Source organism: Pristiophorus japonicus, chromosome 2 (assembly GCF_044704955.1).
Source record: "Pristiophorus japonicus isolate sPriJap1 chromosome 2, sPriJap1.hap1, whole genome shotgun sequence".
Classification (NCBI taxonomy): Eukaryota; Metazoa; Chordata; class Chondrichthyes; family Pristiophoridae; genus Pristiophorus; species Pristiophorus japonicus.
The window spans coordinates 256,294,729-256,314,205 of NC_091978.1; positions in this window are offsets into that span (position 1 = coordinate 256,294,729).

A 19,477-nucleotide genomic window follows, 5' to 3' on the forward strand; every position below is an offset into this window, starting at 1 on the left:
CTTCATCCAAGTCATTAATTCAGATTGTAAATAGTTGAGGCTTAGCACGGATCCCTGTGGCATCCCACTAGTTAGTTTGCCAACCTGAAAATGACCCATTTATTCCAACTCCCTGTTTTCTGTTAGTTAGCCAATCCTCTATCCACGCTAATATATTACCTCCAACCTGAGCTCTATGTTGTGCGGTAACTTTTATGTGGCACCTTATCGAATGCCTTCTGGAAATCCAAATACACAACATCTCCAGCATTCCAGAAGAACGAGCATTCATACGCTCGCACATCTCATTACCCTACCTGCAGTAGGTGGTAGGGGTCGGGGGAGGGAGTCGGAGATGAGGAACCAGTAATCTCTTCTAGCTTGGGGTGGAGGGAGGGTGAGGTCAAAGCTGACTGGCCTCATCTGTCTTAGGGTCCTAGTCTTCAAAAGAACTATGATTCAGGAGCATAGATCCCATTTGCAAGCAGTGGAGACAGTCTCCTCTAATGTGTTCAGATATGAGATAAAATAGAGGAATATATGACCTGCATCTGGAACATAACACAGAAAGTATGCCGTATATGCCTGGTGAATGCGCTGTTCAGGAGATTTCTGTGGTAACAAGAACCTAGAATTTTATCGGAGCTGCTTCCACTCCGTTAACATAACTTCACTGGAAGTGCAGTAGAAACCCTGGTTACATGTATACGTTGTTCACAATGTGCTAGGTGTAACAGGGCCGCAGTATCTGGCACCAGCATGAAGGGGTTCTGGCTGTGCACCTGTCAATCTTCCAGTGTGGGGTTGGGGTATTGGGTAAGGAGGCAGGCGTGCCTGGAGACTAAGGGTGCCTGTGGCAAGGGGTAGGGTGGAATGAGGGGCAATGGGAGGCTGGTAATATATTTCTAACAATGCAGCCTTCCCATCAGTGCTCATACCAACACGGCACTGTGTGTCTAGAGTGCTACTTTGGTGATTCAGCAGCATTATGGGGTGGCTACTAATTTGAATCAAATTTACGGACTTAATGAGTCTTCTGCCTGGCCTATGTACAGACTTCCAGCTCCCTTTGCGCATGCTGTCAGCACTGACTACTCCAAGTGCCTCAGGCACATTGTAAGCCTTAGGTCTCAGTGCCTGATAATATGGGTGCTGCCCATCTCGTTATCTGTTCACCCTCATTCTGTAACATCATAATTCACACTGTATCTCAGGTTTATTTGCATAAAAGTGAAATGAGTGCTTTACCACATTGTGACCGCACCAGTCTTTAGAGTGTTTTCCCACCTGTGGTCGTTTGTGAAAAATTCAAAAGCCCATAAGAAGCCATCTGCGTCAGCTCCTTCCTGAAAAATTGGAATAATGCCAGATTCGACAAAGATGTTCTGGTTAATTGTATGAGGCTTACTTCCTTGGATGGGAATATGGGTCACAGAATCATCCCAGAAGTGTTTCTGCCCTATCATCGACCCACATTCCCATCTCATGAGGGTCCATCCCAGGAGTAGAGGCTCGTGAAGTCATTCCTATTCTGTATAGTTTTTGGCTGAATCAACTCCTCCCCCATTCATAACGGTAAAAATTCTGTTGTATCACTCCTGGATGGAAATTAAGGGCTGGAAGTGCATAGTTTCTAATCCATTTTTATTCAGCTTCTCTCTGCCAATTCAACTGCACGTCAGTAATAAGAACAAAATAAATAGGAGCAGGAGTAGACCATTTGGCCCCTCGAGCCTGCTCCACCATTCAATAAGATCATGGCTGATCTGATCATGGACTCAGCTCCACTTCCCTGCCTGCTCCCCATAACTCTTTATTCCCTTATCACTCAAAAATCTGTCTATCTCCGCCTTAAATATATTCAATGACCCAGCCTCCACAGCTCTCTGGGGCAGAGAATTCCATAGATTTACAACCCTCTGAGAGAAGAAATTTCTCCTCATCTCAGTTTTAAATGGGCGGCCCCTTATTCTAAGACTATGTCCTCTAGTTTTAGTTTCCCCTATGAATGGAAATATCCTCTCTGCATCCACCTTGTTGAGCCCCCTCATTATTTTATAAGTTTCAATAAGATCACCTCCCATTCTTCTAAACTCCAATGAGTAGAGGCCCAACCTCCTCAACCTTTCCTTATAAGTCAACCCCCTCATCTCCAGAGTCAGCCTAGTGAACCTTCTCTGAAGAGCCTCCAATGCAAGTATATCCTTCCTTAAATACTGTACACAGTAATCAAGGTGTGGTCTCACCAATACCCTGTACAGTTATAGCAGGACTTCTCTGCTTGTATACTCTATCCCCCTTGCAATAAAGGCTAACATTCCATTTACCGTCCTGATTACTTGCTGTACCTGCATACTAACTTTTTGTGTTTCATGCACAAGGACTCCCGGATCTCTCTGCATTGCAGAACTTTGCAATTTTTCTCCATTTAAATAATAATTTGCTTTTCTGTTATTTCCACCAAAGTGGATAACCTCAGATTTTCCTGCATTATACTCCATTTGTCAAATTTTTGCCCACTCACTTAGCCTGTCTATATCCCTTTGCAGATTTTGTGTGTCCTCCTCACAATTTGCTTTCCCACCCATCTTTCTATCATCAGCAAACTTGGCTACATTACACTTGGTCCCTTCATCCAAATCATTAATATAGATTGTAAATAGTTGAGGACCCAGCATCGATCCCTGCGGCATACCAGTAGTCACTGTTTGCCAACCGGAAAATGACCCATTTATCCCGACTCTCTGTTTTCTATTAGTTAGCCAATCCTCTATCTATGCTAATATATTACCCCCAACCCCGTGAACTTTTATCTTGTGCAGTAACATCTTATGTGGCACCTTATCGAATGCCTTCTGGAAATCCAAAATACATCACATTCACTGGTTCCTCCTTAATCCACCCTGCTCATTACATCCTCAAAGACCTCCAGCAAATTTGTCCACCATGATTTCCCTTTCATAAAACCATGCTGACTCTGCATGATTGAATCATGCTTTTCCAAATGTCCTGCTAATGGACTCCAGCATTGTCCCAATGACAGATGTTAGGCTAACTGGTCTATAGTTTCCAACTTTTTGTCTGCCTCCTTTTTTAAATAGGGGCATTAAATTTGCGGTTTTCCAATCCGTTGGGATCGCCCCAGAATCCAGGGAATTTTGGTAGATGACAACCAATGCATCCACTATCTCTGCTGCCACTTCCCTTAAGAATGTAAGCCATCATAGCCAGGTCACTTGTCCGCCTTTAATCCCATTATTTTACCTAGTACTACTTCATTAATGATAGTGATAGTATTAAGTTGCTCCCTCCCTATAGCCCCTTGATTATCCACTATTGGGATGTTTTTAGTGTCTTCTACCATGAAGACCGATACAAAATATTTGTTCAATGTCTCTGCCATTTTAAATCGAACCCTGTTCTCCATTATTAATTCCCCAGTCTCATCCTCCAGGGGACCAACATTTACTTTAGCCACTCTTTTCCTTTTTATGTACCTGCAGAAACTCTTACTATCTGTTTTTATATTTCTTGCTAGTTTACTTTCATAATCTATCTTCCCTCTATCATTTTTTTAGTCGTTCTTTGTCTTGGCCACATTTTATGCCCTTGTTTTCAATTTGATACCTTCACTTATTTCCTAAATTAGCCACGGATGGTTATCCCTTCTCTTCCAGTCTTTCCTTCTCATCGGGATATATTATCGTTGCGAGCTATGAAATATCTCCTTAAATGTTTGCCAGTGCTCATCAACCATCCCATTCTTTAGTCTATTTTCCCAGTCTACTTTAGCCAACTCTGCCCTCATACCTTTGTACACTCCTTTATTTAAAGTTAGGACCCTGGTTTGAGAACCAACTTTCTCTCCCTCCAACTGAATTTGAAATTCAACCATATCATGGTCACTCATTCCTAGAGGATCCTTTACTAGGAGATCATTTATTAATTCTGTCTCATTACACAGTACTAGATCTAAGATAGCCTGCTCCTTGGTTGGTTCCGCAATGTACTGTTCAAGGAAACTATCCCGGATACACTCTATGAACTCTTCCTCAATGCTACCCTGGCCAATTTGCTTTGTCTAATCAATATGAACGTTAAAATCACCCATGATTATTGCCGTTCCTTTTTTACATGCCTCCATTATTTCTTGATTTATGCTCCATCCAACAGTATAGTTACTGTTAGGGGGTCTATAGACTACGCCCACCAGCCATTTTTTCCCTTTATTATTCCTTATCTCCACCCAAACTAATTCAACCTCTTGATCCTCTGAGCCAATATCGGAGGGGAGAGGGGGAACTCAGGAAAGACGGATCGTGTTCTTCCAAACCCCTACAAGGGATATAATTGGAGTGGATGATATCCAGAAGTCACGATACTGTCACTATTCACTTCATACCCAATAAACCTGTTAACAATCCATACACAATGCCCCATCTATGGTGGAGGAGGGAGGTGGGAAGGACACACTTGCGCTTGGGTAAGGCACTTCGGCTGGGGGAGGCATATACTTGGACTGGAGTAAGGCACTTTGGCTGAGGGAGGGAAGTACTTGGATTGAGGTAAGGCACTTTGGCTGGGGGAGGGAAGTACTTGGACTGAGGTAGGGCACTTTGGCTAGGCGAAGGAAGTACTTGGACTGGGGTAAGGCACTTCAGCTGGGGGAGGTATGCACTTGGACTGGGGTAAGGCACTTTGGCTGGCCCTTGCTGCCTTCTGGGGAGCTCTGTCCTCTGTCACTTCAGGAAGTCAAAGTGGATCGAGTTACAATTTACAAAGTCAGTGAGACCTTGGGATGGGCTGATCCAGTGACACTTTCCTGTAAAACTTCAGGGTGTGGCTTATCCTTCAAGGGGACCAATCAGAAATAAGAGGTGGAGCATGTTGGCCATTTATGCAGTACAAATAAGTGCGTCCTAAAAAAGAAAGTGACCACTTCCAGATTATTGTTTAAAGCCTAACTGGTTCATTAATGTCCTTTAGGGAAGCAAACTTGCCATCCTGACCTTGTATGTCTTATATGTGACTCTGGTCCCACACCAATGTCTTCTTGTTCTTAGGCAGACCCTCCAAGATGACTTGCTTCCACATTAATTAGAGCTCTCAGGTGACTGACGAGACCAATGCGGGACCTACAGTCTCTGTCACAGGTGGGGCAGATAATGGTTGAAGGGACAGGTGGGTGGGGTGCTTGGGTTGACATGTGCTCCTTCCGCTGTTTGTGTTGGCTTCCGCGTGCTCCCGGCGATGAGACGCGAGGTGTTTGGTCCCTTCCCGGATGCTTCTCCTCCACTTTGAGTGGCCTTGGGCCAGGGATTCCCAGGTGTCTGTGGGGATGTTGCACTTCTTCAAGGAGGCATTGAGGGTGTCCTTGAAGTGTTTCCTCTGCCCACCTGGGGCTCGCATGCCGTGTCTGAGCTCTGAGTAGAGTGCTTGTTTTGGGAGTCTAGTATCGGGCAAGCAGACAATGTGGGCCATCCATCGGAGCTGATTGCGCGTGGACAATACTTCGATGCTGGGGATATTGGCCTGAGCAAGAACATTGTGGTTGCAGCAGAGCTGGTCTCCAGTCATCTTGGTTCCTCCTTGCCACTGGATCAAGACCTAGCTCTGTCGAGCCCATGTGGTGGCTGGTGTGCAACGGCCACCACACATTAAAAACATCCACGCACAGGCATCTTCCATCCTTCAACATGTAGTTCGGGACCTGGAATATCAGATCCTTCATTGAAACACCTGTGAACTCATCCCTTTTTGGAGTGGAAGCAAGTCATCCTCAACACGAGGGACCGCCGAAGAACAACACTGACGTGGACTAGCAAGCCTTTCAATTGTACCGGGTTTGTTTTGCTCAGCTTATTGCTGTGGCACTCCTATGAGGACACAAAAAGCATGATTAGATGAACAACACAGTGGTCAGTCCACTTTCAGTGCAAGGCATTGCATGAGGGACTAATAAAATATTGTAGACAGATTATATTTGCATGTGAATATTCATTGCAACCTGTAACTGCCACCTCCCCTTCATTTCCCCTGTGCACCAGTCCTTATGGTTGCCTAAGAGTGCCAAGGCTTTTTTCTTATATGGAGTGAGAGGATAAAAGTGGGAGTAGGTGGGGATGGCGAGAAGTCCCCACCAGTGACTGTTTCTGCCATTGGTTACCGTCCAGTTTTCCATTTAAAAAGAAAGTAGACAGTGTGAAAGCCTTTTTCCATCATATGGAATAAAAATCATGTATCAGTAAACATTATTTCATGGAAATGATTACATACAGGAAACATATAACTTAGGAAGGCAGGAATATACAGGACCAGACATGACCGTCTCCATCCTTTGGGCCAGTCCCAGATGATACGGAATTAACACCCCATTCTATCTCTTATAAAGGCCACTTGGGCAAGGTATCAGAGGGTGACTGGCTCTCGTTGCACTTATCCCAGCAAGGAGTAAATACTTTCAGGCTAGATGGCATGGAGAGAAAAATTGACAAGAGAAAAGAAAAAGAGGAAACAAGGTTTTTTTTTCAATATCAAAATACATTAAAGAAGATATTTCACAACTCTCAAGAAAAATATATTCCAGTGAGGAGAAAAGGGTGTAAAAGAAAAGATGGCCATCCGTGGCTAACTAAAGAAATAAAGGATGGTATCCTATTAAAATCAAGGGCAAACAAAGTGGCCAAAACTAGTGGGACGACAGAAGATTGGTGTCATGTATTCCACCATCTTGCAATGACAATAGTTATGTAACTGTAACTCATACACACTGTACCTGCACCCTTGAAATGCACACCCTGACCACAGGGGGTGAGCTTGCGGGAGACACTCCTCACCTGGGTTTCCAGGTATAAAAGGGGAGGTCCCATCCAGGGTCAGCACTCCTTGGTCTTGGGAGTAAAGTGAAGGTCACAGAGTGACCGTTTCTGATATATACATGCCTCGTGTGAGTTTGTAACAAGGTGCAGAGACACTACATTTGGCGACGAGAAACGGGAATCACCAAACCACGAGGATGGCCACCGGTGGCACAGAGGAACGCTACTGTGTGGGTGAGGACTGGAACGACTTTGTGGAAAGACTCCGGCAGAGCTTTGTCACAAAGGACTGGCTGGAAGAGACAGCGGCTGACAAGCGGAGGGCGCATCTACTGACCAGCTGTGGTCCACAGACGTATGCGCTGATGAAAGACCTGCTCGCACCACAAAAGCCAGCGGACAAGTCCTTCGAAAAGCTCAGCCAGCTGATCAGTGAGCATCTCAAGCCGGCAAGTAGCGTATACATGGCCCGGCACCGGTTCTACTCTCACCGGCGTCAGGAGGGTCAAAACATCTCGGACTTCATGGTGGAACTGCGGCCGTTTGGCCAGTCTCTGTAAGTTCTCCGATGCCTGCAGGGGGGAGATGTTACAGGACTTTTTCATCGAGGGCATTAACCATGCCGGCATTTCCAGGAAGCTCAGAGAGACTAAGGACTTGACTTTAGAAGGGGCAACTTTGATAGCTCAGACCTTTATGGCAGGGGAAGAGGAGACCAAGCTAATTTACACACGCAGCCCTGGTTTTAACGTTGCGATGAACCAGGAAGTTAATGTTGTAAAAGTGATAAAGAATCCCGCAGGCAGGCAAGGGCAATTCGACACCGCCCAGGCAGGCAGGCAAGGGGAATTTGACACCGCCCAGGCAGCAACAAGCTCCAGGGTGGGCTCGCAACAGGGATAATGGAAAGGGGATCGGCAATTCACGCCATCACGAGGAACAAAGCATCCCATGATGGGACTGATAACACCCTCCATCAGAGTGCTTAGAAACAGCCAAACGGGCTATCAGAGAGGAATGCCTGGGAATAGACCTTTTGTTAACAGCAATCTCAGCTCATACTGGAGGTGTCAAAAGCTGCAGGTTCCAGCTTTATACCTGTAGGATTTGTAATGTTAGTGGATACTTGGCCAGGATGTGCAAAAAGGCAGTAGCGAGGCTATGCTGCGAGACAGAGGAACCAGACGAGGGGTCTGCAGGGTGAGGCTTGGGGAACAACCATGGATGCTGAAGTTCAGAGAGTTCATGTGGCTGACATCCACAGCTCATACACTAAAGCGCCACCCATGATGATGAAAGTCTTACTGAATGGCATCCCGATGCGCATGGAGCTGGATACGGGAGCTAGCCAGTCACTCATGAGCACCCAACAATTTGAGAGACTATGGCCACACAGAGCTAGCAGGCCCAAACTGGAACGCATTGAGACGCAGCTACGTACGTACACCAAAGAGATAATCCCAGTGCTGGGCAGTGCAAACTTGGTGGTAACGCACAAAGGATTACAGAACCGGCTGCCACTCTGGATTGTTCCCGGAAATGGCCCCGCTCTTTTGGGGAGGAGTTGGCTAGCTGAGATGAATTGGAAATGGGGGTATGTGCACGCCATTTCATCCGTGGAGCGAAGTTCATGCTCGCAGGTATTGCAAAAATTCGAGTCACTCGTTAAACCCGGTGTCAGAACGTTCAAGGGCACTAAAGTAGTGATACACATCACTCTGAACGCCAGACCAGTGCACCACAAAGCCAGAGCGGTGCCGTACGTGATGCGTGAGAAAATTGAAAGTGAACTGGACAGGCTGCTCAGAGAGGGCATAATTTCGGCCATTGAATTCAGCGACTGGGCAAGTCCCATCGTTCCCGTCCTCAAAGCAGATGGCTCAGTTAGGATTTGTGGCGACTACAAAGCCACCATCAACCGAGTGTCGCTGCAAGCCCAATACCCGCTTCCGAGAGCGGAGGACCTCTTTGCCACGCTGGCAGGTGGAAAGCTGTTTATGAAGCTGGACCTCACTTCGGCCTACATGACTCAGGAACTGGCGGAAGATTCCAAGTTTCTGACCACCATCACGACGCACATAGGATTATTTGTCTACAACAGATGCCCGTTTGGCATTCGTTCGGCAGCAGCTATCTTTCAGCGAAACATGGAAAGCTTACTCAAGTCCATTCCTGGAACGGCCGTATTCCAAGACGACATCCTTATAACGGGTCGAGATACCGTGGAATACCTCTGCAACCTGGAGGAGGTGCTACGCCAATTGGATCGGGTAGACTTGCGGCTGAAAAAGGCCAAGTGTGTGTTTTTGGCCCCAGAGGTCGAGTTTTTGGGCAGGAGGGTTGCCGCAGACAGGGTCCGGCCTACTGAATCAAAAACTGAGGCGATTCGCTGGGCGCCCAGGCCCGGCAACACGTCGGAGTTGCGATCATTCCTGAGACTTTTGAACTATTTTGGGAACTTTCTGCAGAACTTAAGCACATTGTTGGAGCTGTTACACATGCTCCTCCGTAAAGGATGTGAATGGTTTTGGGGGGATTGTCAAGAACGGGCTTTCAATAAGGCAAGGAACCTGCTGTGCTCCAACAAACTGTTGACTTTATATGACCCCTGTAAAAAACTGGTTTTAACATGCAATGAGTCATCCTACGGGGTTGGGTGTGTGTTGCAGCAGGGTAACGATGACGGCCGACTCCAACCGGTGGCTTACGCCTCCAGGTTGCTCTCCCAGGCAGAGCGTGGATGTGTATGGTGTGAAAAAGATGCACCAGTATCTTTTCGGTAGACAGTTTGAGCTAGAGACAGATCACAAGCTGTTAACATCCCTGTTGTCCGACAGCAAGGCTTTCAACACTAACACGTTAACTTGCATACAGCGATGGGCCCTTACACTGGCTGCGTATGACTTCACCATACGGCACCGGCCAGGCACTGAAAATTGCGCTGACGCACTCAGCAGGCTCCCACTGGCCACCACTGAGCAGAGCGCCGAGATGGTCATGGCCGTTGAGGCTTTTGTCACTGCGGGATCCCCCATCACAGCCCAACAGATTAAACTCTGGACCAACAGGGACCCCCTCCTATCCATGATAAAGAAATGTGTCCTGACTGGGAATTGGGCGCCCGCACACAGGGCGTGCCCCAAGGAAGTCAGGCCATTTCAGAGACGGATGGATGAACTCTCCATCCAAGCTGACTGCCTGTTATGGGGCAGCCGGGTAGTCATGCCCCAGAAAGGAAGGGAAGCGTTTATCAGGGAACTCCACAGCGAGCACCATGGCATTGTGTTAATGAAGGCCATTGCCTGGTCACATGTATGGTGGCCGGGGATTGACTCAGACTTGGAACACTGGGTTCACAGGTGCACGATGTGTGTCCAGCTGAGCAATGCCCCCAGGGAGGCTCCACTCAACCCGTGGCCATGGCCCACTAGGCAATGGTCACGCATTCACGTAGATTATGTGGGCCCGTTCATGGGGAAAATGTTCCTGATCGTTGTCGATGCATACTCGAAGTGGATTGAGTGCATCATATTGAACTCGTGCACGACATCCATCACTGTGGAGAGTCTGCGTACGGTTTTCGCGACCCACGCTTGCCGGACATCCTGGTCAGCGATAATGGCCCGTGTTTTACCAGCCATGAAATCCAGGAGTTTATGTCGGGCAATGGTATCAAACACGTCCGGACAGTGCCATTCAAGCCGGCTTCCAATGGCCAGGCGGAACGGGCAGTCCAAGTCAGAAAGCAGGGCATGCTACGCATCCAAGGACCCTCGCTTCAGTACCACCTATCGCGCCTCCTGCTGGCCTACAGGTCCCGACCGCAGTCGCTCACGGGAGTCCCACCAGTGGAACTCCTCATGAAACGCACGCTTAAGACGCAGCTGTCCCTCATTCACTCAGACCTGGCAGACATTGTTGAGGGCAAGCGCCAGTCCCAAACCGAGCTCCACGATCAAGGCTCAAGGGGGAGGTGTATAGAAATAGATGACCCGGTATTTGTTCTTAACCATGCTTTGGGACCCAATTGGCTTGAGGGCACTGTAATCGGCAAAGAAGGAAACAGGGTCATGGTGGTCAGACTAAACAATGGGCAGATATGCCGCAAACACTTGGACCAAGTAAAGACAAGGTTCAGCATAGACACGGAGGAAACGGAAGAAGAGCATGATGAGATAGCATCCACACCACTGCCAGCGTACGAGCAACAAAGACAGCCCTCAGCATGCACAGTCCCGGCGGCCAGCCCGGACAGGTCGGAATCACCTCAAGTGACAGTGACGCGTGCTGAGGCTCAGCCACCAGAGCCACAACTGCGGCGTTCCACGAGAGAGTGTCGACCACCCGATAGACTCAACCTCTGAAACTAAAAAACTTAAGGGGGGAAGTGATGTCATGTATTTCACCATCTTGCAATGACAATAGTTATGTAACTGTAACTCATGCACACTGTACCTGTACCCTTGAAATGCACACCCTGACCACAGGGGGTGAGCTTGCGGGAGACACTCCTCACCTGGGTTTCCAGGTATAAAAGGGGAGGTCCCACCCAGGGTCAGCACACCTTGGTCCTGGGAATAAAGTGAAGGTCACAGACTGTGTCTGATATATACATGCCTCGTGTGAGTTTATAGCAAGGTGTAGAGACACTACAATTGGGAAGCTTTTAAAAGCCAGCAAAGAATGACTAAAAAAATGATTAAGAAAGGTAAGATAGACTATGAAAGTAAACTAGCATGAAATATAAAAACAGATAACAAGAGTTTCTATAGGTATATAAAAAGGAAAAGAGTGGCTAAACTAAATGTTGGTCCCTTAGGGGACGAGACCGAGGAATTAGTAATGGGGAACATGGAGATGGCAGAAACTCTGAACAAATATTTTCTATCAGTCTTTAGGTAGAGGACACAAACAATATCCCAACAGTGGATAGTCAAGGGACTAAAGGGGGGGAGGAACTTAACACAATCACAATCACTAAGGAGGTGGTACTCAGTAAAATATTGGGACTAATGGAGGATAAATCCCCTGAACCTGATGGCTTGCATCCTAGGGTCTTAAGAGAAGCAGCGGCAGGGATTGTGGATGCATTGGTTGTAATTTACCAAACTTCCCTGGATTCTGGGGAGGTCCCAGTAGATTGGAAAACTGCAAATGTAATGCCCCTATTTAAAAAAGGAGGCAGACAAAAAGTAGGAAACTATAGACCAGTTAGCCTAACATCTGTGGTTGGGAAAATGTTGGAGTCCATTATTAAAGAAGCAGTAGCAGGACATTTGGAAAAGCATAATTCGGTCAGGCAGAGTCAGCATGGATTTATGAAGGGGAAATCAAGTTTGACAAATTTGCTGGAGTTCTTTGAGGATGCAAGAACAGGGTGGATAAAGGGGAACTAGTAGATGTGGTGTATTTGGACTTCCAGAAGGCATTTGACAAGGTGCCACATAAAAAGTTACTGCGCAAGATAAAAGTTCACGGGGTTGGGGATAATATATTAGCATAGATCGAGGATTGGCTAACTAACAGAGAACAGAGAGTCAGGATAAATGGTTCATTCTCGGGTTGGCAATCAGTAACTAGTGGTGTGCTGCAGGGATCAGTGCTGGGACCCCAACTATTTACAATCTATATTAATGACTTGGAAGAAGGGACCGAGTATAACATAGCCAAGTTTGCTGACGATACAAAGATGGGAGGAGATCCAATGCGTGAGGAGGACACAAAAAATCTGCAAAAGGACATAAACAGGCTGAGTGAGTGGGCAACAATTTGGCAGATGGAGTATAATGTTGGAAAGTGTGAGTTCATGCACTTTGGCGGAAAAAAAATCAAAGAGCAAGTTATTATTTAAATAGAGAAAAATTACTAAGTGCTGCAGTACAGCGGGACCTGGGGTTACTTGTGCATGAAACACAAAAGGTTAGTATGCAGGTACAGCAAGTGATCAGAAAGGTCAATGGAATCTTGGCTTTTATTGCAAAGGGGATGGAGTCTAAAAGCAGGGAAGTCTTGCTACAGCTATAAAGGGTATTGGCAAGGCCACACCTGGAATACTGCGTGCAGTTTTGGTTTCCATATTTACGAAAGGATATACTTGCTTTGGAGGCAGTTCAGAGAAGGTTCACTAGGTTGATTCTGGAGATGAGGGGGTTGACTTATGAGGAAAGGTTGAGTAGGTTGGGCTTCTACTCATTGGAATTCAGCAGAATGAGAGGTAATCTTATCGAAATGTATAAGATTATGAGGGGGCTTGACAAGGCCCATGCAGAGAGGATGTTTCCACTGATGGGGGAGACTAGAACTAGAGGGCACGATCTTATAATAAGGGGCCGCCCATTTAAAACTGAGATGAGGAGAAATGTCTTCTCTCTGAGGGTTGTAAATCTGTGGAATCCGCTGCCTCAGAGAGCTGTGGAAGTCGGGACATTGAATAAATGTAAGACAGAGATAGACAGTCTCTTAACTGATAAGGGATTAAGGGGTTATGGGGAGCGGGCAGGGAAGTGGACCTGTGTCCATGATTGGATCAGCCATGATCGTATTAAATAGTGGAGCAGGCTCGAGGAGCCGCATGTCCTACTCCTGCTCCTATGTTTTATGTTCTTATGCTCTTATATAAAATGGATGTGAAGCTTTACTCTGACAAAGTTAATGGCCCTGAAGTCCCGATTTCTTCTTCCTGCGGGCATTCGACCAAAAATAGGAGAAACGATGTGCACTTACCTTTTTGGTCGAATGCTCACCAGAGATCCCGGTTCTGATACCTCCTCTTCTTGTGCAACGGAGTGTGTTCATGTTGTGATGTCACGTGGTCCTGGACACTTAATCACGGTTAAGTATTTTCTCATTCATAGTCATAGGAGTTTTGTACGTCTAAAACTCCTATTACTATGAATGAGAAACACCACGAAACACCCAAACACTACATAAAAAATTAAAATAACACCTCACATAAATACATGATAGAAATTAAAATTAGTCGAAAAGTTTTTGAAAACAAAAATATTTGCTGACTTTTTTAAAAAGTTTTAATTATGGTTTAAAATAAAATTACCTGAGTGGGCAGGTTTTTTTTTACATAAATATGTATTTTTAAATGTTATTTTTATATATTTTTGATATGTTTTAAAACTCTTATGCTGGTAAAAGTAGGCTATGTGCCTGCTTTTACCAGGCACAAGAGTTTTAAGGACATTCGCAGGGCACAAGATGGGCAAATAGCACAATCTCTGCCGTGGGAATGCCCTTCTCCCTAAGATGCGGAGGATCTGTCCCTCTGCCTGCTATGATCATCCTGCTGCATTTTCTCCAGTATCTGAAAAATGGCAGATTGAGAGCTGAGTGTACTGAGCATGCGCAGGCACACCCTGACACATGACCAGAAACGCGGGGGAAAAAAAATTGGAAGAAAAAAAATCGGCAAAAATGCGCAGAACGTCCATTATTTTCCAGATCGTTGAATTCGCCTCAGGTGCACAAATTCCATCGTGCAGAGCGGATTTTACCACTACCACTACCGCCGGTCACCGTTTGGTGAATTTTTTACCCTCCAGCCATAGCGGTATTCCAGCCGGAAAAGAAAGTCTAAATCCTCGATTACCGTCCAAAAACCGGTCAGATCGATATTTTCTGAATTTCTCGCCCAATATTTAGGCAAGAGTTAAAATTACCACATTAGGTATAGGCAGCAGAAAGTTTAAATGCAAAATGTTGGCCTGACCATCTTGACTGTATTGTAACTCTTGCTTATCTGCGGTATTATTTTATGCCAGTAATTATATTGATTGTAACATTGTGGAGTATTAATAATCTTCTGGAAATCCCAGCTTGGCTCCGGATGGAAGAAAGTGACTACAACCTGAATATGAAAGAACTGCTGAGTCTAACAAAGTAAAAGCAATAGTTTGATTGGGTGGTAATTATGACTTTGGGAAATAGTGCAAAACAGGCAATATAGATTCAACTGTCTGTTATACGTCTCTTCCCATTTCCAATGGAAGTAGAAATTGGGAGAGATGTGGAATGGGCGGTTGAATTGATAGCACCCATTTTACACTACTACCCAAAGTCAGAATTACCCTCATTGTGCCTATGGTGGGAATTGGCTCAGAGTTGTCCCTGTTCCATCACTGTTACCTCTTTGGAAGTATGATGGAAAGTTGTCTATACGTGTAAAACGGGTTTTCCGCCATACTTCCGGTGAAGTTATGGTACAGAGCGAGAGCAGCTCGGAGGAAAATCCTGGCCTGTCATTTCAGCCACTTTTCTATTGATGTCCATATTATTGTTATAAATTGACTCCAATGATTAGAGAGCGCATAAAAGGTTAAGAAGATATAACCAACATTATTTTAGATTAGAACTATTTTAGCAGAACTAATGAGTACAAAATCTGTTCGGTTCCATCATGGCCAAAACATGAAGAGTAATGCAGGAAAGAAAATCACAAAAGTACATTAGTCATATCTCTAAACATCAGTCTCTGCTATTTGGTTCAGAATTTGAAGAGTTAATCTTATATTTTAGGCTGATGGCTTATGTTCTGTTGACCACAGTAAACTTAGCAGTAATATATACATACTTCCTTTGAAGGATTGGAATTAGACACTGTGATATTGAACACTCAAGAGGTAAAATGAACAAGACTAGTAAGCTAATGCATTCTTTGTGATTAGTTCCAGGAAATGAAGGAATGTTGATCTACTATATTATTAATATTACTTGTTTGAAAACAATAGGATTTGCAGATCTTGACGCACAAAACATATCATATATTTAAAACAAATCTACAATCACCATCCTCTCCTTTTGCAAATATGTCGAGTATTGTATCTGTGAACTTCTTACCCTGATGCACTTTAACCTTAGTATGGTGCACTGTACTTAGATAGATAAACAGCTCTCCTGATTCCTTTAGCAGATGCCTCATAAACCTTCTTAAGTGCACTGACTGTAGGCTAAGCATTAACAGATACAATTCACACACCTGCCATATATGAACCAGCCTTGCTCGGATGCTAAATGGCACTAAAGAAGATAATGTGTGAGGGAGACAAGTTTCTTTCTGACATTTTGGGGATTAGAACCTAAAGACTCCACGCAACAATTCAGCTAAAGAACAGTATAAGGTAGGTAGTTACACTCAGATTTTATGGGGACTTTTTTTACGATGATTTTGTTATCAAATGGAAAATGGTAGACTTCCCATTAATTACTCATGTAGATGGTGATTTGTCAGCATGGCTGTAACTTGGTGATAATCATTTACTATCAGGTAACTAAGGACTGGAGTTGAGCTAATTATTGGGGACAAATCCAGTGAATGATAGATAATGCTTCATCTTCTGGTATTAAAAGCCAGTAAGGCACAGCTGCTATTAGTAATAGTTGAACCAAGCTTTAATGTGGGCAAATAGACTTAATGGGAAAGAAACGCATGGGGGGGAGTTTGTTGGGTTTAAAGTACTCACTCTTTTAACAGAAGATATTAAAATCTCACCAGAAATTTAATTGATGTTTTTTTAAAAACCTCAATTTATCACCATTATGGTAACCCTCGAATATGGTCTCTCTCTCCGAGACCACTCTGGTGTCTCAAAATATAGGGAGTATCTGGAGCAGCTCCCACTGGAAACAGCACAGAGTCCAATTTCAAACCAGTCTTTGAGCCATTCTTGAGCTAACCTGGGAATCTACAATATCGTTAGGGAAAGTAAATTTTACACCATGGAATAGGTAATAGGGTTTCTGCAAGGTCAATAAAATAGATATTTTTAGGAAAACATTGAAGAAATTACTGATGAGAGTATAATTTTTTCAATTATAAAAAGGAAAGTGTTAATCTAAAAGTACACTTTGTACCCTTTTATCTTTTTTATCCTCTAAGTCAAGAAGTGAAGAAATTACTGTCAGCGATGTTAATATAAAAACATTTAACACACCCATCAAATTCCTCTCTCGGGTATTTAAACAGAGGCATTAACCTGTTTAAAATTATACACCTGGAAATTAATGTAAGCAAGGGTCAGTTAGCTAATATTATGCCATTATTAAGAAGCCTCTTGGACCATTAATAAAATAAGTCTCTTTTGTTTACAATCAATGTTTGTGGAAAACCCATTATCAACAATACTTGGCATCACTTTGCTGATGATTGAGAGTAGGCTGATTGGGCGGTAATTGGCCAGATTGGATTTGGCCTGTTTTTGTGGACTGACATACTTGGGCAGATTTCCACATTGTCGGGTAGGTGTCAGTGTTGTAGCTGTACTGGAACAGGGTAGCTAGATGCGCTCCTTATCTCCTTATGTGGCTCAGTGTCAAATTCTGTCTGATAACGCTTCTCTAAAGGGCCTTGGGACATTTTGCAAGGTTAAAGATGCTATAAAAATGCAAGTTGTTGTTGTTTTCTATTTAGTGCTTTGGTGGTGTTCCCAAGGACATTTGTGGCTACTCTAGGAATTCTGCCTGAAGTGCCCTTGATAGACTCAGCGGTAACTACATCTGCTAAGTTCAGGTATACATATACAAGAACTTAAGAACATAAGAAATAGGAGCAAGAGTAGGCCACTTGGCCTTTCGAGCCTGCTCCGCTATTCAATAAGATCATGGCTGAACTTCTGCATCAACTCCACATCCCCGCCCTAGTTCTAGAGTCTCTAGCCAGAGGAAACAGCCTCTCAACATCTACCCTGTCAAGCCCTCTAAGAATTTTATACATTTCAATGAGATCACCTCTTATTCTTCTAAACTCCAGAGAATATAGGCCCATTCTACTCAATCTCTCCACATAGGACATCCATCTCATCCCAGGAATCAATGTAGTGAACCTTTGTTGCACCCCTCTAAGGCAATTATGCCCTTCCTTAGGTAAGGAGAGCAAAACTGTACACAGTAGTCCAGGTGTGGTCTCACCAAAGCCTTATATCATTGCAGCAAACCTTCCTTACTCTAAAACTCTAACCATTGTGAGTCTACTGAGGGTCCCAATAATACATAATAAAAGCATAATTGATCCAGAGGGTTCCTCTGCAATAATTGAATTATATCTTTTGATCTGCTCCATCTTCAAAGGACAAAGCAGCCTGTGGGAGTTTTGTCTTGCCACACCTCCATCACCGCAAGTGGCACCAGGAAGACTGCATCCTTTTTGCATCATTCACTGGGTTGTGATAGAGAATACCCTTTCAACTAACCAGCTTGGCTGATCATTTAAATGTGCAATTAGTGTATTTTATCAAGATAAATACCACTATCCCAATCAAAGAAATGTGACTTATGGAGGCCCAGTATTAGAAAGTGAAAACCTATTGTGGGTTCACTAAATTATAAAATACATAAAGGACGGACACAGACTTAAGGCAAGACATTGAGAACTCTCTCTGTCAGGGATACCACATGATGGAATGAATCTCAGCTGTTTGTAACCGGAAAATACAGAGCTAGTTAGCTTGAAAAAAGTGCATTTTTGCATAGAACAATTGGAGAGTTGCCCATGGAACAAGGGATGGTAAATTGTCAGGTTTCACTGTGAAAACTGTATTCTGTCAACCTTCCATAAAGCTGGGCAGCACCTGCAAGATCACAATAGTCATTACGCAAAGCAAGGGTTGAACATTGCCATCCCTGGGTCACACTACTCTTTAACTAATTATTGGACAGTAAAGGTGTAATCCGGATTGTAAGGCAGATGAGGTCTACTTACAGGAGTCACTGATGAGGCTGAACCTGAGATAATATCTAGCTCACAATGTAAAAATAATAACAATGAATGATTGGAGATGGGATAGCGGTGTGCCGCAGTGATATCCCTTCCCCTCCCATGATCCGCACCCAGGGGGCTGCCCTTGGAAAATAAGTTTATTGAGCTTGAGGTGACAAAGGCAGTGGATAGGTGTTTCAGTGATGTAGTGCCGAAAGTAGGTTTGGAGGCGGACAGTGTTGCTGGCTTGGTGATGGATAGGGTGTGCCAGTGTTGGCACAGTATGGTTCGGTCTGAGCGAGAAGTCAAGGAGTGGGATGGAGCCAGTCCATATCACAATATTTTTGCCTACAATGTTATGGGCTGGATTCTTCTCTTTGATCACACCTCACCGCCTGGACCTGGATTTCTCTCCCCTCAATAGGACAATCACACCTTCTGCTCCTGTTAGGTGCAAATGGAATTGGGGGCGGGACCTTAACACCGGCAGATTTTCCTGACATCCACCTCAGCTACTGCCGTTTCCTGGGACCGCCAACAGGTGAAGTGGGTCTTGTTGTGGCTTTCTCTCCCTCCAACCTGTTCCCCACTTCCCTTGCTGTGCAGCCACTGTTCCTGCAGGCTACGGATTTTATGATGCTTTTTCCACCCTTTCAATGCACTGCAGTACCACTGAGAATTTGGGGACCGGGCACTAATTTTCCAATATTGCTGCTCTTTATGCCAAAATGCTATACTTGGAAGTATTCTGTTTACACTCAATTTTCCTAGATCAGCTCATTAGCAAAACTTCAGATTTAGATTTAGGAACAGTTTTAACTCCCTTTGTCCAGTGTAAACTAGGTGGCAGTAGTATGAAAATGGCATTGGGTCACTAACTGCCTCACTTACGCTATCATTTTGGTGTTGATGCAGCCACATTCTGATGGAATTTCTCTCTGTTTTACATTTATTATATTAAAAATAATGACTGACGAGA